Raw genomic sequence first — 21333 nt, 5'->3', positions numbered from 1 at the left:
CAGCTCATTTTGGGATCAGGTAGGTTGCTTCATCATCCCCTCTGTGAACTCAAGGAAAGTAAATAGTAAATCACTAAACAGACCAGAAAGGGAAACAAAAAAAGTCTAGTGTCAACAGCCCCAACTTCTCCAGGGAGGAATAAAAATGTTCAGATAAACATAGAATGATATTGCACACAAATCATGCAGAAAAGGGCAGGTGGTACTGCAATTTCAATTATTTATCAGATTTATATATAATAAACATTACAATATATATATATATTAGTACATAATTCTCTCATTCAGAGTATCTGCTTACCTACTTGTATGCTGTTTTTGTTGGTGGTATGTACAGTATCTTTATGGCCCTTATGAAAATTGCCAATGTTTGCTGACTTATACTGTATATAATGTAATGTTTGTTACATATACATCTTTGATAAAAAAATGTTTAATTGCAGTACCACCTGCTTGTTTGTGCTTGATTAGTGTGCAAGATCATTCTATGTGTATCTGTGTGACTTGAATCTTGTAACTATTGGGGCAATTAATTGACCTTTGCCACTTACAAATTTGTAAAAAAATACATACGGGCAAGCTTTTCTAACCTTTGATTTTGCAATAAAAGCTTTCACCCTAAAGCACAGAGCCTTGCAAATATGACAAGATTCACAATGTTTTTGTTTATATAGTTAATTATATCCTTTATTCTATGTTTTATAATATCCTAATAAGAATTAATAATTAATTTCACTTATCACTAATTATTATCTTTTTTTTTTATATAGCACCAACATATTTTGCCTTACAGAGATTATATATTATTTATTTCAGTCCCACGCACTAGGATCAATTTTATCAGGATCTAATGAACCTTTCTCGGACCAACGGATTAACGGGAATAGATTTTATAATGAAGAACATACTTGATCTTGGACTCTGTACTAAGGTTTAATCTGATAAACAAATTTGTGAATTACCTGAATGGTCATGGATGAAATTATAAAATAACTAGGGCAGAAAGCTTCAAATGCAGAGTGATTTACATCTTAAATTAGTGAAATATTTTAAAGCCATCTGTTGATTAGTTATGTTTCCACCAAAAGAAATTCATTAAACTAGAATTAACAGCATAAGAGAAATCCATTTGAAAACTAAAAACTTAAAAAATGTGTGTAAAAATTGTATTGAAACTGCAAAATTTAAGCAGCATTGTGTAGCCAATGCTATGAGGCTAATGGCAGCAAAGTTATTTCCTCTAAGGGAGTGGATTGACCTATGTATAGAGTTTTTGAAGTAAAAAAAAAGATGTTCTATTGATAGAATGAAATAGCATAAGAAACTTATGGATTGGGGGAAGTGAAATTGAATAAAATAGGATATTAAACTAGTTACTGGAGTAGTATTCTTTAATGGGCATCATAGAAATTGATACAACAGCAAAGAATGGTAGATGTCAAAGTCAAACACACAACTAATGCACTAAGAAAAATGTCAAAGCGAGACATGTTATTCAATTACTCTTCCTAGAGAAGCTAACTTTAATCTATAGAAAACATTTTCAACTAATATTTGGAGTGCTGTGGAAGGAAGCTTGCAATTCTTTCTTGCTCATACCTTTTTCTGGAATGAAAGTTCCACTGAATAATGACACTATTTATTTGACTCTACTGACCTATCATTTTTTTTAGTAACAATTATCACTGTTAGAGTTACTAATGCCCATTTACTGGAGTAGACACCATAATGTTATGATTAAAGGTATCACATCACATGGGGGGTTGGCCAATGATCCAGCATTGGGGAGTCTAGGAAGTGTGCTTAAATAGCCCTTTAACAAGTTATTGCCCTCAGCTGGATAGTGGGCAATGGTCTGGGAAGATTGACATGGAGGCAGCGTTAGAGTAGCCATTATGTCACTCTGCCTGTGGCTCAAGCGGAAGAAGCAGTGGCATGGAGTTCATGACACTACTTCTACCCCTTCCAAATCACCCTCTGGGGCAGGAGCTGAAGACTGGAGTGCAGGAGCTGAAGACTGGGGTGCAGGCACAGGGGCTGAAGTCTGGGAGCAGGCACAGAAGCTAAAGACTGGAGTGGAGGCACAATAGCTGAAGACTGGAGTGGAGGCAGAAGAGCTGAAGACTGGAGTGGAGGCAGAAGAGCTGAAGACTGGAGTGGAGGCACAGGAGCTGAAAGAGGCAGTTTTTGGGGAGCCGGTGCCAGAATATGTAGAGACAGCTTTCGGGGAGCCAGCATGGAAAAAGGCAGAGACAGCTTTTGGGGAGCCGGCACAGGAACAGACACAGAACAGGTAAGATGGAGATTCAGCAAGTGGCCAAGTCGAGGAAATGCTGGCATGAGTGTCCTGCCCTAGAGCAGGAACTGGAGACCAGGCAGCTGGCCCTGGAGCAGGAACTGGAGCAGCTGTGAGCGAAGAAAATAAATCTACTGGAATAATCTTCTGGAATTGGCCATAAATCCTGAGTGAAGTGTACTTTCATTAGTGAAAGAAAAACACAGGGATAATCCAAGATGGACAAATCCTCCTCTATGGCCTGTTCTGAACTTCCCCTTCCAAAAGAATCAGGATAACAAGCCTGCTTCTTCATACTCCTGAAAAAAATTTTTTGTAGGAAAGTATTTTCCATAGCATTTTACACCTATGACACACCTATGACTAAGCGCCGGAGGGTGCGAAACGCGTAAGGTGGGATATGGGGGGTAGTATGTACCAGCTATAATTCTTTTAAAATGTACTTCAATAAATTAATATTTTTTACTTGAAGAAAGCTTTGGGACTTATATCATTTTTTGATATAAATTTTTCTATAGTTGATGGCCCTTTTGAACTGGGGCGAGTCCCGTGGGCTTGGTTTGATAATAATATGGACTCCCGACTTTGTATAGAATTGTGAAAGAAAAAACATACACACCTCTGCAGATAAGCACAAATGAGAGCAGGCACAAAACAAGTCCTTAAACAAGTCCACAAGGGTGGATGGCAGACAAACGTAGCAAGGAACAGGCCAAAGATTGAAATTAACAGGCCATGGTCAAAACCGGGAGATCAGATACCAGTGGGAACAGGGACAGAACAGGACAGGAACAGTGTTGGCCAATGATCCAGCATTGGGGAGTCTTGGAAGTGGGCTTAAATAGCCCTTTAAAAAGCTATTGCCTGCAGCTGGATAGGGGGCATGGGTCTGGAAAAATTTACATGGAGGCAGCGTCAAAGTAGCTATAATGTCAGGGTCATGCTGCCGCCACACTGCCTCCTTTGGCTCAGGCAGGAGGAGCAGTGGCAGGTATACAACAGGTCCCTAGTTCAAAATCAGGGAGTTCCTGACACTTGGAAGATGTGTTTTCAGTCTATGCAATACCTGCAGAAACAATGTTTTTACTTAAAGACATGTAAGCTAAGACAAAATCAATGTCACACATTGTGATTCAGGGCTACTGTTCCAAATGCTATCACAAATCAGATTATTAGAGCCACAAACTCTTCCTTAATGCAGAGGGTAGAAAATGTAGATTTGGCTCTATGATCCTTATGCTACATATTTGCAATGTGTAAACTATGATACACATGTATCATTTTCTGAGCATTTATGCAAAATATGCCCAATAATATCAGTCCTGCGACTTGCTTCGCAACATTTCTTAAGAGCTGGCCTTTAAAATTCACCTGATAAGAGCTGTACAGAATATACATTTTACAAACAGTGAATTATTTAATGTAATAATCTCAAACCTTATGGGGCAGATTTGTCTAATTGTGAAATTAAAGCTCACCACAGAAAAACTCAAGTATACTTAACAAATTGTGAACTTTCACCCATTGAAAAAGTACTCTTCTAAAACTCCCACAGGAATAAAAAGAAAGTGGGGAGTTGTTCTGTGGTGAACTCTAATTTCACACTGATAAATCTGAATCAGAGTCTGCTAAAAATCATTTAAACAGTTAATAAACCCAATATGATTGTTTGTAGCTTAGTTTGGATCAGGTACAATATATTGTTTTATTTTTACAGAGAAAAAGAAAATCACACAAAAATTAGAATTGTTTGCTCAAGATGGCTTTCTTGTAATTTGGAGCTTTCTGGATAATGGATTTCTGGAGAACGAATCCTATATCTGTATTATAAATTGGTACTATGGACCTTATAGATCTTACTCCTTAGTATGTTCTTGCTAGAATTGTAAATCATAATATGTAAACGTTTTATAAAGTATTTTTAGCAACAAAATTACATGGCCGCTCTTATATCTTGTGTAAAATGTGTATTGCATACAATAAGTGTATTTAGAAGTCGGTAGAAGATGCTAGACACAGTGAAATAAAACCATTCGCAAGAAACCAGAGAACACAAAATACCTTTGCTTAAAAAGATACATGGTAGAAAATGTAATTTAATTGGTTCAATTTCTCTAAAGCACTGTATTGAAAGTACTGATCATTGCCTTCAATTTGCCAGTAGGTTTCTGCTTTGAATAAGTAAATAGCGGGTAATGGTTTGTGTCAAAGTCCTTTTAACACTCCATTAAACATAAAGCATGACAATTTGATCAGATGTCTATTTTACAGTTAGAGACTGACTTCTGACTTTGGAAATCACTCAACTGTATCAGGTCACATCATAAGAGTTTTATTCCCATCTTCTTCAGAACCTTCTTAGCTCTGTCTTATAAATATCATGAATAATTGCATTTTGAGATCACTTTTTAACTTTTTAAAATCCAGGTGCAGATGAGACTAAAATTAAGACGCAGTTCTATCTGAAGCCTGAGCCGTTTGCTCCAGCCACACTGGCATAAAACAGCAGATTTGGAAAGTACATTGTGTAAATGTCATTGTCTATTGGGTGCCATTGATCTAGGCTTATAAATATGATCAATGGCATTTAAAAACATCTCAACACTAAGCTGAACAAGCCCCGTTGCTATTTGACAAAATTAGGAAGATTTTCAAAATAGCAGGGGATTTTTATTAACAATGATTATATATGCCCCACTAAACTATTATTAATCCTTAAAATAAATCCTAAATCAATAATTTGCAGTTATACAGTTTTATTCCATTTTCGAAGCAGACTGGATTGTAATCCAACCATAACGAAGGAAATGTGTATGTTTTATGATATTTTTATTGGCACATCAGTTTAATCATAGCTTTATAGCTTCAAGCCAATGGCAAATTCAAGAAGTAAGCTCAGTATCAGACAGATTAGTGCTGTAGTTACAGGTTATGATGTTTGAATTTAATATACGGTTCACCATATTTTTCCAGTCTCCAGTCTCCGTGAAGTTGCCATAGGCTTGCAACAGATTAATCTTAGAAGTTTGCTGTCTGCACCATGTTAAATTAATTTTAATACACATTGCAACTGGTCTTGATGTCAGTCTGTTTTTTATGCTTGATGGAGACAGCGAACCCCAACAACCAGAAATCATATCACCAAAGCCACAATAGAAAGGCTAATTCATTAAAAAAAATATACAAATAAATCATTAACATAAATTTTAAAAAATATATTGGAATAGAACCACATATTCTATGGTATGTAGTATTGGATCTATTATCTGGAATACTTTGGATCTGGGGTTTTCCAAATTAGGGATCTTTCAGAAATTTGGAGGTAAAGTTGCTGTACCATGTTAGCCAGTAAAAATGTTACAGGGCAACCTTTTTGAAATAAAAAATAACAAAAGTGGTATAAAATTGATACCTTTATTGGCTAACTATTATAATCATAGTAAACTTTCAGAACATTTTTTCAAGCTGATCACAATGAAGCTGTGGTGTTCTCTGGTATATATACAACATTCAGCTCATAGGTCAGAAATGATTTCCTATTGGTGTAACCAATAAAAAACTGGACACATCAATAGGAAATCATTTCAATGGCCTCATCACTTCATAAAGAATTTAAGAATTTTGGTTCTTAAGGGCAATTTTAAAACAGATAATGATAGAAAAGTGTGGGAATACAAATTAATGGAAACTTTTAATTCTCTGGAGAAGGGACTAAACCTGGGCCTTGGATTTATGGCTAATTATGTGGACTAAGAAAGGACTGCACCAGGTCAGAAATACCAGCATGTGTGGATATGGACTAAGAGATCATATGGAATTCCTTTGATTATACACTCCAATAATTTAGTAATAATGCTGTATATATAATAGAGAACACCACAGCTTCATTGTAATCAGCTGGAAAAAGTAACAAAAATGTTCTGAAAGCTTACTATGATTATATTAGTTAGCAATAAAGGTATCACCTTTACACCACTTTTGTTATTTTTTATTTCAAAAGGCTTGTCCTGTAACATCTGAAATTTGGATGATACCTTAACATTTGGATCATACCTTAATTCTGCTAAAAATCATTTAGATCATTAAATAAACTCAATAGGATTATTTTGCCACCAATATGGATTCATGCAGCTTAGTTACAATAAAATCTTAAATCTAAAATCTGCTAAAAATCATTTAGATCATTAAATGAACTGAAGAAGACTGTTTTGCCACCAATATGGATTCATGCAGTTTAGTTACCAACAAGAACAAGATTCTGTTTTTTTATTAGAGGTTTGGGGTCTGTTATTTGAATACCTGTTATCCACTAAGCTGTTATTCAGGAAACAGAAACCCATTGTCCAGAATGACTCAATTTTAAACAAATAATTCTAATTTTAAAAACGTCCTTTTTCTCTGTAATAATAAAACCAAACCTTATACTTCTATAACTAATAATTCTAACCCCCTTTTGAGGTTATTCCATATTTAATTATTTTATAGTAGCCTTAAGTATCATGATCCTAATTTCAGAAAGATGCCTTCCCCAGAAAACCCCAGTTCCAGAGGAAAACCCCTGTACAGAGAAACAAGAACATCATCATTAAAAATTATAAAAAATACATTTTTTTTTTTCAAAAATAACTATTGGAGATGGCCTCCCCACAATTCTGAACTTTCTGAATAATAAGTTTTTGGGCAAGGTATCCCATACCTGTAGTACATAAGATAGCATTAATACATAGGGTGGACAAGCTGGAGCAGATCTCAAATGAGCCTTTATCTGGCAAAATAAGCATCTGAGAATATCAAAACAAACAATGAGCCTGCATAAAGCAAATCAGTTCCTCACCTAGTTAAATATTATTCGGCAGCAAGCCTGGCATAATTAGCCCCGTTACACACAGGGCTCTTTATGGGTTCAGAAGAAGGCCGATCTAATATAACCATATCTATCTCAACAAATAATATGGCTACCAAAGATACCATATGATAAACTGACAGATCCATCCCCAATAACCATGGACATGATATACATGTGGAGTACGCTATGGAAAAGATTCCATCTTATTTCTACTCTATCACCTTTAACCCCTCTGGTAAACAATAGGGACTTGGCTCAAGGTCCGTCTAAACAAGCATTTTCATGGTGGAGCATTAAAGGATTGACCACACTTCAGTCATTGACCAGACTCAGGAAACCCTTAAAATCCCAAAAGCTGCTAGACCATCATGACCCTCCAGTACAAGAAACATTTTGAGCATCACAATAGGCTCATTATGCTCAACAATAAATAAGGCAGACCAAAGACAATATCCTAAAGTCCACAGCTCTGGAAACCATCAGTAGACAATGCCCACTCCAACCCGGGAATTCTTAGTACTGTGTACAAACTGTTAAATCAACCTCCCCAACAATCCCCGAAACTGGGATATCTGCTGAAATGGGAGAAATACTTAAACCCCACAATTACGACCCAACACTGGGCCCAATGTAGCCTTACAGCACTTAAAGGTAGCACGTGTGACCCAGGGATGGTCAGGGATGGTCTGCACCTCAATGATGATGGTGCAGCTGCTTTGGGGGAGAAGATGGCTAGAGGGTTAGAGGAGATTTTAAACTAGGTATGGGGGGAAGGGTGCAGTAGAGTATTCTGAGGAAGACTGGGGGTACTGTTAAGGACAGGGACAGTTGTATTTACAAAATTCTCACACTGCTAACAGTATTAGGGGGTAATTTATTAAAGGTTGAGTTTTGTTTTCCCAAAAAATTCTAGTTTTTTTGAGGGTAGTTTCACTAAAAACTAAAATTTTTCAGATAAAAAAAGTTTTTTATTATGCCCCAAAGCTGTTAAAAGCCCCAATCTAAAAATATTCCAGCTAAAACATGTTAAGGTGAGGTAGAAGTCAATGACAGAGGTCCCTTTAACCATTTGAAGTTGTTTTTTGCCTTCATGATTTTTTTTTTTTTACGGTGGTTTGCACTTGAAAACTCAAGGTATTCAAGGTTTTTTCCCCCCCCAATAACTCAATAAATTTGAGTATTTCACCGATTTGCATTCAATCTGTTTTTTTTACATTTGGGTTTCTTCATAAATAAGTAAACATTTGAGTTGTGATATTTATAATATTTATTTTCAAATGCAAGTCTGACTGGTAAAATGGGAGAGCTGGAGGTGCTGGTGCTGGAGGGAAAATATGTGATTGCCAAAACATGGCTAAATGAGTCACATGGATGGGCAGTAAATATCAATGGCTATACTTTGTTTCAGAGGGACAGAGGCAATAGCAAAGGGGTATGTCTGTTTGTTAGGCATGATTTCAAAGCTAATATAAAGGAGGAGGTGATGTTAGGAAATGATGGGGCTTAAGCCTTATGAGTAGGGTCCAGCAAGTTAATTGTAGGAATATGCTAAAGACCCCCTAATGTAATTGAAGATGAGAAGGATAAGCTCCTGATGCAAATAAAAGAGGCTGCTAGTTTGGGGAAAGTAATCATAATGAGGGATTGTAATTACCTAGATATTGACTTGAGCAACAGTACTGCCAGGACAGTTAATGGGAACAAGTTTATAAATTTGTTGTATGACAATTTTATTGAGCAAACCAGAAAAAATGCTACACTGGATCTAATGATCTCTAATGACCCATAATGTATAGAAAATGAAAAATGTAACCCCTGGGCAAAAGTGACCACAATGTGATCTAATTTAATGTCTGGTGCATTAAACAAACATACACTGGGGCAACAAAAAAACTGGATTTCACAAAGTCATGAGGGCTGCCCTTCAGAGCCTAGAATGGGAACAGAAATGATTGTCATTCAAAATTACATTAGATTGCTACTGTTCTCAATTTACTCCTTTAAGAAGTAAACGTAGAAGCACCAAGAACCACCCTATATGGCTTTATATAGAAGTAAAGAAGTTAATATGAAAGAAGAGAAAGGCATTTAAAAACTGCAAGTTTGTGGGGACAGAAGCAGCATTTAACGAATATAAACACTATAATAAGGGTTGTAAAACAGCAATCCACAAGGCAAAGATTGAAAATGAGGAGCTATTGTAGCAGAGGCTAAGATTAACCCCAAAAAATGTTTTAATTATATTACTGGTAAAAATATACGAGTTGAGAGTAGTGATGGGCGAATTTGCGAAACGTCGCAAATTTCCACAGGCGTTTCGCTAATTTATTCGCCCATCACTAGTTGAGAGTGTGGCTCCTTTAACTTGTTCATTAATGACTTAGGGAAAGGTATTCTAAGTAATGTATTAGTGTTTGCAGATGACACAAAACTATGCAGCCCAATAAATTCCATCCAGGATGCTTTATCCTTGCAGCAGGATCTTGACAAACTGGTAAACTGGGCAGCTAAGCGGCAGATGAGATTCAATGTTGATATAATGATGTAAAGTCACGCACCTAGTTTTAAAAATATGCAAGCCACTTATTCCCTCAATGGGACTGAACTAAGCAAATCTATAACGGAAAAGAACTTTGTAGTCCTTGTAGATAATAAACTTGGCTGTAGCAAGCAATGCCAGTCACCAGCTTCAAGGGCTAACAAGGTCTTTAACTGTATTAAAAGGGGCATATATTCACAGGAGGAGGTGGTTTTTCCTCCACTGTACAGAGTGCTGGTAAGGCCCCCATCTAGATTATGCCATGCATCTTTGGTCTCCAGCGCTCAAACAGGACTTTATTGAATTATAGAGGGTCCAGAGAAGGGCAACTAAGCTGGTAAAAGGTATGGAAAATTTCAGCTATGAAGAAAGATTGGCCATGTTGGAGTTGTTCACACTGGAAAAGAGGTGCTTAAGGGGGGATAAGATAACAACATAAAAATATATAAGTGAATTGTACAATAACCTCTCTACTGCTTTATTTACCAGTAGGCCCTTCCAGCTGACAAGAGGCCACCCATTCCCATTAGAAGAAAGGAGGTTCCGGCTAAATATTTGGAAGGAATTTTTTACAGTGAGAGCTGTCAAGATGCCCAGTCCCTGCTGATTAAAGCAGCAGATCCAAAAATGTTAAAATGTGGGGAATGAGGTGAACATAACAAAATGAATAAAACCTAAATTGGTGGCAAATACAGAATAAACTTGTATCAAGTTTGCTTTCACTTAGTTAACCTATTCCCGTAGTGTATAGTCAGCTCTTACAGCTCTGACAACTAGTGATGAGCATTTTTTTTTCACTAGCTATGGATTTGCGGCAAAATTTCACATTTTGCCATCTGCAAATTTTTCCACGAAACTGCTGCAAAAAATTTTTGCAGAAAAATTCACTGCAACAGAAAAGTCTCCAAGTCGAAAGTGTTGCTGCAACAAAAAAAGTCATAAGAGAAAACGCTCATTGACTTTAATGCATTTGGACAAACAAGTTGCAGAGACTAAAAAAGTTGCCCTTTTTATAAACATATTTTTAATACAGGCAAGTTTATGTAGTGGAATATTACGATTGGTATCCCAAACCCAGAATAAGCCAGAATTCTTCTGCCTTTAACAGCTACCTTTCATTTTTGGAGGAGCCCTCCGCTACTCAGCTGCCACCAGGTCTTAGCGTGAGAGGTCCAGGGATAGAGTTATGGGCAGGCAAGGGAACTGGATGTGGTACAGGAACAAGAATCGTAGTCGAGGTCACAGACTGGATCAAACCAAATGGGAAAGGCAGTACAGATTCAGCAAACAAGAGAAAAGCCAGGTTACAGGCTGGATCAAAACACATCAAAATTGCGGTACCAGGCAGGAGTTCAAGAGAGTAGTCAAAACGGGCAATGAGCAGAACAGGCAGCAGACTAGATGAAAACAAGGAACAGACAGGGGCAGAACAAGTCAAAAGTACAGTAGAAAGCACCCAGGAACTTCAAAAAAGACCTTTACGTTGGGCAATGGGAATTTGCCAATGGCCCTTTATTACTTTATTACTTTATTAATATTGAGCCAAAAAGTGATGTCATGATGCACACCGATTAAACCCGGAAGCAGGCAGACGAGCGTGCCACGAGCAGATGCGCATCAAGTGCAGAGTATCAGGGCTGCAAGGATGCTTATTTTGTCTTCTTAATACTTAAATATAATCTAGGTTGGCCAAATGTGGACCCAGCCAAATTTTAAAACACAAAGGGGAGGAGTGGTTGAACTAAAAAAAAGTCTAGAAACCACTGGTTTGTGAGTATCAACTAGAATTAAAAGAATTACAGATCAGTGTGAGATAAAGAGATCAATGTTGATGTGCCATATATCTCCCACGTGCTGTCGATTTTTGAGTTTAAAGGGACAAAGCTGCAATGCAGACACTTCCCTCTGTGAAGCTTCTGGGTGGTCTTTAGATACTGCTTGCTCTGTATTTGACCCATACCCACCCAACCTTGTGTTCCTGGCCACTGACTGCCCTTACTATTAGCAACAGACACTCCTGATTGAACTCTGTCTGTGCTACCTGTACCTTCACATTTCTTCATACTTTGTGTTTCTGGTATTCATTTGCTAGCTATTTTTGTCTATGTCCCTGCAAATGCCTTGTTCCCTTCTGGTTGTCACATTCATCAATTAGGACCCATCTATTAGATTGTTTTAAGGGAACCCTCAATCCAGTATTTTAAATCCTAAGTAATAAACAGCTTAATTATACATACAAAAAATATCTGATGTTTCATTTGTAGTTTGATTTATATACATTTGTATCTCAAACTTTGTTAGCTCCAATATATGTAAGCTGCTAACAAAACTCTGTGTGATATGCTACTCTTATTTAGCATGGTGAAAAAAATCTGCATAAATAACTGTAAAACTGCATAAATAACTACGAATCACTGTGGAATCATCTTTAAAAACCTGAGTAGGATTTGCAGCTCAGGGGTCTTCTTAACTCTAGGGTCAGCTGGAAGTCAAAGGTGCCTTCTATAAACACAAGAGGGTGTGAAAACAAGGGCAAAAGAGGCAAAAGACATTCTGCTCTACAACAATGAAGAATGAATGAAAAACGAAAAACTAAGACAACTACTAAGGCAATTAGCATAACTGATTATATCTTTTATCTGGGGAATATGATTGCTGGTTTGTATTTCCTTCTCATGAGACTGGAACTCAGCTATATAAAATAATATTCAGCACAAGTGATTTAATTTACAAACAGAATTAAATTACTTGCATCCACCCAACCATAATGCCTTAATTTTCACATAATTCCATATGTAAAAATTAAAACCTGTCATTTTAGGTTTTAAGTGCTATGTGTGTAGCATGAGGCATGTAAATACTTCTGTTTTCAGAAAGCTTCACGCTGCATTTCATTCAGTAAGTGAGGGAGCACGCAAGTGGCACGCATGGTTGGGGATGGATAATGGGGCCTGGGATTTCAATCCACAACTGCCCAAGACCATGTTGGGGCCCAGAAAACTTTCCTACAGTGGAGCCATTGAATAAGACAATATAAGAAAAGTCATTAACAGGAAAGTTAACTGTTAAAGTTAACTAACTGTTAAAGTTAAATTATCAAGATTATTATAATGCAAAATTACAATTTTTGTTCTTATTTATGCATTTTTATCCAGGTATACATTGTGACATTTTTCTGAAATAATGTTTTAGATTTAAATAATAAATAAACAATATCAATATTAAAAAAAACTTTTTTGTAAACCATGCACATTAAAAATACTACATACATTTTAACAGAGAGCTTTACAACAAAATTTCGAATGTTTTTTTTGGCAACTTCGACCATCGAATGGGCTACTTCGACCTTCGACTACAACGCTCGACTTCGAATCGAACGATTCTAACTAAAAACCATTAGACTATTCGACTATTCAATAGTCGAAGTATTGTTTATTTAAGAAAAAACTTCGACCCCCTAGTTCGCCACCTAAAAGCTACAGAAGTCAATGTTAGCCTATGGGGAAGGTCCCCATAAGCTTAGCTGGATTTTTTTGGTCGAAGAAAAATCGTTCGATCGATGGATTAAAATCCTTCGAATGGAACGATTCGAAGGATTTAATCGTTCGATCGAACGATTTTTTGTTCGATCGTTTGATTGAACTAATAGCGCTAAATCCTTCGACAGTTGAATATCGAGGGTTAATTAACCCTCGACCTTAAGTAAATTTGCCCCTTAGTGTTAACACACGTTACATTTTGGTGGTCTAATGAGATCTTTGAAACTTATAAATTACACCTCACTCTGTGTGTTTTATGAGCAAAACAAACTAAACAGCTACAGTGTGACTTAGATGACCTGTTCATTTCAGTCTCCTGGGGACATTAAAAGTCAATAAACAGTATTGCTCCCCAGGAAGATGCCTAATGACATAACAATATGTTGCACACTCCTTTTACATCTGGAAGTGGGATTTGCTGTATAAAGAACTCACTCAATAAAAGGATTATTCTGATTTGAGAGACATCAGATCAGCAGGATTCTGTTCCATAAACATACATAACTAAGCTCTCTTTGCTATAGCACTTAAGCTAGAGCGGGTTTTTAATAAAACAAAGTGTACTTTATACCATAGCCTTGAAGCCTACAGTGCACAGTAAACCCTAACTGATTCTTTAAATACGTAGACATTTTAAAATTAGTCCAATTAAAATTTGCCAGTTAAAGGTTCATTTCTATATTGGAGTTTGTTTTTCTAATTTAGCCTTGAAAAAAAATAGCTTCCAGTTCTTAGCGTAGTGATGTCAGCTAAGAAAATTAAAAGCGTGGAAAGAGGATTTAAACTAAATCCTTTTAAAACATTAGTGGAGCTAATAGTAACCTATTATTCTCGTGAGATTTTAGATTTCTATTTTTAATATCCACTGGGCTGCAAAAGCAAATTCCTGTCCAAATATTTGGTGTAACTTGAGTTTCACCAATATCCTTTCTTCTTGCGCCTTAAAAAAAGGTTTATTGTAATCATACCCCTAGGAGAACTCATTTCTTACCAAGTACAAAACCAGGTGCTTAAAAAGCCTTTATTAAGCAAAACTGGCAATTAGTTTGGGGGTCTGTCTTTGATTCATATCCTTACTGACAATATACATTATATCAGTTAACTATTGTTTTTATGATTCTTTAGGAAGATAAAAGGCATATTATTTTTTTTCCTTTGTCAAATAAGCTATTATTAGATGTTTGTTGTGTAGCCTCTTCTGTTGAAATCTTTAAAAAATGTTTGGCATTCAGGGCTTTATTGGGCTATGGAGGTTTGAAAATTAAAATATTGAAGCAAAATCATTGGGCTATGGAATATAAAGTATAAGTTATAGAGTAAAGTTATAAAGTAATGTCTGAAATACTATTGTTATCACAGAAATTCTGCCTACAGTAAAATCCCAATTTTACATTTTTCAAGGGACCAGAAAATTATAGTGTGCATTAAATATTGGTGGGACCACAAAAAAGGAGTAAATGAAGGAAAACTTGAAATCAGGGTATGTAAAATTGAGGTTTCACTGTATATTATTTATATGTTATGAATATGAGAATTTACTGATTAATCAAAATAATGGAGATCATTCTGCCCATGAATGTAAAAAAAAAAGGTTAGTGCATAGATGTCTATATTTTGTTATTTTTTGAATGGAAGTACCAAGGTCCATTACACATTTTCAGTAGACAGGTTAATAAAAATGTAAGTGGATTTAGCTCTTGATTTTGTATTATTTGCTTCTGTCTGGACCTCATAACCATTCAATACTCATCAACATTTCCAAACATTTCACAGTGAACTCCAACATTGTGGCATTTTGACAAGAGGCCCTCTGTTTGCTGTTCATTAAACTGGACAGGGTATGCCACATTGTGCTGAGGTATCCGATCTTTCTGGTACACCAGTTTCTTTCTCAGTTTGTTGCTTGGTTTCAAAAATACACCTAAAATAAAATATTTTTACCTAGAATGGGCTTAGAGCTCAATAAACAGTTGGGTTGATGTCCCTGTCCTAAAGAGCTTACAATATATTAGGAAAAGGAAGCAAACATAAACAAAAAATAGAATGAGGAACAAGTGTAGACCAAGAGTTTATTACTGCAGATGGAAGACTAGCATATTGCTTTATCTTGAAGGTGATTTTTAAAGGGTTTAGAGAAAAGTGTGAGTGTGGGAGCTTTCCTATTGCAAGGAGGTAGAGCATTCCAGAGGTGAGGCATAATAAATGAAAGAGGTTTTATACACTTGTTTTGGTGAACTGTATGGTCAGTAGTAGGAATTTTGCATTCAATGTGCCACTTGAACAGAAGACAGGAGACAGATTTTAGTAGTGAGATGGAGGAGAAAAATTTAGATGTGGATGAGATCATGCAGATAGCAGCAGTGAGAGTTGAATGCAGTGGGTGGAGATGTGCTTCAGGGAGAAATATGTTACAATAGTCTATCTGTGAGGGCCTGGACCTGGTTTTTAGTAGTGGAGTAGCATATGAAGTGATGTATTTTTTAAATGTTTCTTAGAAAGAAGTGACAACCCAAAACAGAGGTGGAGAGGTATGGTCAGAAACTGTTACATTAAAGGTGTGCATAGATAGGATGATAACTATAACAAAGCAGAATCACTGAAATGAGATGTATATTCAGCTAAGACAGTAGGACAGCAAAATAATTTAAAAGAGAAGGAAAGGTATAATCACTGAGATGGGTGACAATATATTATAAACACTTACTTGAGACCCCAGGCTGGTGCTCCTGTTAGCTGAAAATTTTATTGGTCTGGTATACTTCTGTAGGAACACTATGTAGCAATCTTCTTCTTCATTCTGGGTTGGGTGTGCATGCACTTTAAAGTGAAAAGCTGGCTTTTTCCTTCAAGTTTTGGCTTTCACTCTACTGTATCTGGACCAGAATGGAGTAAAGGTTTAAAAAGAAGGAAATGATAGTGATGTGGCCCTCCTGCAGTAGAGCCCCAGGCAAGTGCAGTTTTCAGTTAACAGAAGTATTGTCCCTCGGTCTCAAGTAACTGATTGTAAACACTTGGGGTAACATTTTGTCACCCCACAGTGGTTATAGCTTTCCTTCTCTTTTGATGAGAAAAAGCAAAATGATATGGATATAGCTACATCCGTATGACACTGGCAAACAAGATAGCAGAATGAATGATGATTTCCCAATCCAGCTTATCCAGTCATAATGGTTAAAGATAATCAAGATCCCCTGCCATATAAACTGTTATCCTCACCAAATTCAAAAGCCTTATGATCTTCATCAGTAGCGGGTTTAAAATGCAAGTACACATATACTGTATATACAAGGTCAACCTCAAATTACACATTGGTATCGCCAGGTAGGCTTGCCACCTCACCCCTTTAATATCACCCTCATTTTGAATCCTCATCCTGCATGGCTATTTAGCAATTAACTAGATATATGCTGCATGGCTGCATATAAAGTAGTTCAGTCTGCAGCATGCATCTATATGAATTGCTATTTGGTCATGTGGGATGTGGATTCAATATATGACTGGTATTAAAGGGGTGAGGTGGCAACCCTATCCCCAGTGAAGATATAACAGTTCCATTGCTATTTAAAAAACTTAATAAAAAAATCCAATCAATCTAGGACTATTAATGAAAAGCCTGAAAGTTATTATCACTGTTTATACTGCTAGTTAATAGTGTGAGAGCTAATATGCCAAGCTATAGTTCTATATTATTTCGATCAAATTAGCAGCATTACAAATGAATGTGTGTTTTCCAGTTGCATGTGCTGCTGGTCCCTTATAGGAATATTTTGTTAATTTGGAAGACTGACCAGTTGTTTTGTAGCTTCTAGCACTCTATTCTTGTTTAAGCTTCCTCTAAGTTACATTGAAATCTTCAACATGCAGACAGAGGCAGGGAAACACATATGACATGTAGCAAGTGGTTAGGACTAAAAAAAATTGATTTGCCAACTATAACTCTAATTTGTATTACTCTAGAAATGCCATATTTTATATACTGAACTTATTGAATCAGCCTAATGGTTCAGCATCACTATAGTACTAATGACCCGGGCCATTAAAGCTCTCAGAGGAGTTTCCTATCTTGGATTTTGTTAGGAGTGTCAGTGACATGCACATGCTCAGTGTGCTTTGAGCACACTAAGTGGTAGGGAGCACTTTTGGCATTACAAACACTACCTAGGGTCATGGAAAAATACAATGGAAGGAAACAAAAGCTGTCTCAAAGCAGTTCTATCCTGAAGTGCTGGCTTCTTCTCAAAACTCAGAATCAGGTACAATGCACTGAGATGGCTGCCACCACACCAATATTACAGCTAAAAAAGCAATACATTTTTAGTTTCAAAAATAACATTTTAAATTATTTGCAATGTAAACAGTATAATTTAGAAACAAAAAGTAAATCATAAAAATCATGACAGAATCCCTCCAAATTGGAGCTGATATTCCAAGTTATATAAAAATATATATTTGGTCAATTTAGCAATATAAATAACTGTTGTGTGTATGTACAAAGTTTGCTTTGGTGTGCTAGACACTGTGAACTGGTCACTAAGGGGCAGATTTATCAAAGGTCGAAGTACGAAGTTAAAAAAAATTCAAACTTCAAATTCAAAAAGACCAATCAAAGTTTTTTGGTGTCGAAGTGGGCCGAATTCGACCTACTTCCAATCGTACAATCGTACTTCGATCAAAATTTTTTTAACTTCGACTTTTGATCTCCCAAACTCCCCCAATTGCCTCCATACAGGTTCCAGGAGGTCCCCCATAGGCTAAAACAGCTCTTCGGCAGCTTTTAGGTGGCGAATGGTCGAAGTTGAAGTTTTAAGAGACAGTACTTCAAAAAAAATTCGATCTTCGAATTTCGAAGTTTTTTCAAGTTCGAATCGAAGTTGGACTATTCGATGGTCTAAGTACCCAAAAATTACTTTGAAATTCGAAGTTTTTTACTTCGAAAATTCACTTTGACCTTTGATAAATCTGCCCCGAAGTGAATACAGACATAGGATATGGTATGGTGAGAAAAAGCTATCTTGTGGTTTATCACGTGAAAACACGTGGACAAGATGTGATCCGAGGAGAAAAAACTTTTCCCCAGTTTTTTCCCCCATAGACTTCAATTGAATTTTTAAGCGATAAATTGTGAGAAAAGTTTTTCTGAACTGAATTGCATCTCAAATTGAATCTCATCCACGAGTTTTCACGTGATAAACCTTTTTCTCACTGAATTGAATCTGATCATTTGTAGGATTGCTCCTTGAGTGCCTACCCTACAAACAATACGGTGACATTTGTAGGATCCAACAAAATCTTGTGCTGTTGCGTAGTGTTGGGTGGTGCTGCGAGGCAAGATCAAATAAAATCTGACACAAAAAACCTTATAAAAATCTGCTGTGAAGTTTAGCCCATAGGATACTCACTTTAAAAAAATGTTGATTGCCTAATTAATTAAGATGCCTACCACAAAGCAACTAAGAAAACCAGCCCATGCATCTAAATTAATTTATAATACAGGCATGATATTGACTTAAAATGCTTCTGGGTTTAAAGGGCCCAGCTTTAACCTTCCTTTCTGTTGTACATAAAAAAAGGTCTTACATCCCCGTGGTAGTGAATTGGAGCCACAAGGTGTCACTGTGTGTTAGAAGCAGTGTGTCCAAATAGAAAAATGTGTGTATTGGCAGGCAATAAAGGCCCCACCTCGCAGTGATGCATGGAAACAGAAACCACTGTGCTTGCACTTTCGGCTCAGAGAATCTGAGCTCTCTAGGTGTACCGTACTTATTTTTTTTAGGATATTTTCCAGTGTAGTTAAGTCACTGTAAATATGTATAGCTACTGTATCTAACATGCTGGTTGATGTTCTGAATGTACTATTGTGAATGTTAACAAAAAAAAAACTGCATTAAAAGTTGGATAAAAGTTATTAAAAGCTCCCAAATTCAGTTTCATAGGGTTGCTAATTCTAACATTATGACTATGAATTATTATTTTCTAGCACAGATAATACATTCTTGAAATACATTTACTTAAAAGCCAAATGGTACATTCACATTGTCAGTGAAAACATACAAACACTGTCCAATGAATCTATTAGCAAATAATCCAACAGCAACTCAAGGGTTTTAAAAGCAATTCAATATTTAGATACATACTTCCCCCCACTAGATACTAGATTTCATACACCCAAGGCTGGTGAGAATGGAAGGCTAATTCAGTTTGGGAGTGTTTTGGAATGGGAAGGTAATTTATTTTTAAGTTTTAAAGGAAAACATCAACAAGAAATCTTCTTTTATTAAATCCTTACACATGGTATGAATTGAGGTTTTATAGCTTCGAAAAAACAGGAAGCTAATTACAAGGTGGTATATTGTACTGTCTTAAAAGTCAATAAAATGTTCCTACTAACACTCAATGTACACTGGAGCTATTGGACAAATTACAAGGATTATGGACAAAATAGAGGCGATACCTCCAATGAAGCCTAAACCAAACCAACAGATGGAAGGGTGAACTCACCGAAGCTGTGAACGGAACACATACTTTAGTGTCAGCCAGAATATGACAGTTTGTATTGCAGTACAGACCGAACAAAATATCTATTAATCTATTATAATTAACACAGGTATGGGACTTGTTATCCAGAATGCTATAAAACATTAAAGTATTAGAGGGGTTGTTCACATTTGAGTTATCTTATAGTATGATGTAGAGAGGGATATCCTGAGAAATTGGTTCTCATTTTTTTAATATTTGTGGTTTTTGATTTATTTAGATTTTTATTCAGCAGCTTTCCAGTTTGCATTAATCTCCCCTAAATGCCTTCCCGCCGGTGGGATGGCATTTGGATCGCTTTGTTTTCCAAAGTAGTCCAAAGTTGCCTCACGAGGAAACTTCGGAAAACGGAAGTGATCTGTATGCCATCCCGCCAGCGATTCACATTCTTGCCGGTGGGAAGGCATTTTGGGGAGAGTAGTCACCGGAAGAAGAGGAGATTTGTCTCTGGGTGACTAATCTCCCTGAATCTGAATGTGTGCCACCACCCTAACTGTACAGAGAGATATACCTTCAGAAGGAAAACAGAGAAGTGTTCTTATGTTGCTCTGCTCAGGAAAGAGATATAAAGCCTCAGATGCCCTTCCTATCTCCTCCTGAGCAGAGCAACATCAGAACACTTCTCTATTTTCCTTCTGAAAGTATATCTTTCTAACTGTACATCAGAACTGACAGGTGGCGATGTTGTTACAAAATTTATTTTAGCGGCAATTAAAAATACTTAGCTCTGATACTGAAAAAAAAAATAGTTAATATAAATTGCAAACTTCCTTACAATTTTACATTGTAGAAATGTGTATGAACGGAGGGCACACCATACAATCAAATATTTGGCAAGAATATGCGCTAAAGGTGCAAAAAACCAAGGTCACCCCTACACAGAGCGACCATACAATCAATATACCATACAATAGGTTATGCAGAATTTTTCATATATAGACTCAGGTGGTATCAAAAAAATATTTTACTGTTTAAAAATGTTTTGGCTATTCTCATTTGTGGCAAATATATCCACTCCTTGTTGCTTCCTTTTTTTGCTTCGTACAAACCTTGGGGTTGTATGTATACTATTACCATGTATATTATTGCTGTATAAACTTAACATTTGTTAACACAATTGTATATTGCCAAAACATTTTTAAACAGTAAAATATTTTTTTGATATATTTAGTCTATATTTGAAAAATTCTTTTGAGAGTGCATAACCTATTGTATGGTATACAACATTTTTACACTAACCTTTTATTTAAGGTTTACTTATCCTATAAGAAATAAATATAGAACAATTGTTTCATCTCGGGTTAATATTTGGGTTAATAAGATTAAGAGAGACTTTTGTGTAGTTTTTCCCTTTGCCTTGCTACATTTGTTAATGTCAGCCAACCTTCTAAATAATCCTCTTTACTACTCAAAACAACCAAAAAGGATCAGATAAGATTCAGATAGGAGGCGTCATTTACAACCTTAGGGGGAAGCATTTAGGAGTGCAAGATCGTCCCCCAGGGTTGTTTTTCTCTGCATGGAGTGCCAGATCAAAAATTCGGCGGAGGCTTTTGTTGCCTCTTTTTGCACTTTCATT

Source organism: Xenopus laevis, chromosome 2L (genome assembly GCF_017654675.1).
Source record: "Xenopus laevis strain J_2021 chromosome 2L, Xenopus_laevis_v10.1, whole genome shotgun sequence".
NCBI lineage: Eukaryota > Metazoa > Chordata > Amphibia > Anura > Pipidae > Xenopus > Xenopus laevis.
This window is presented reverse-complemented; position numbering follows the sequence as displayed.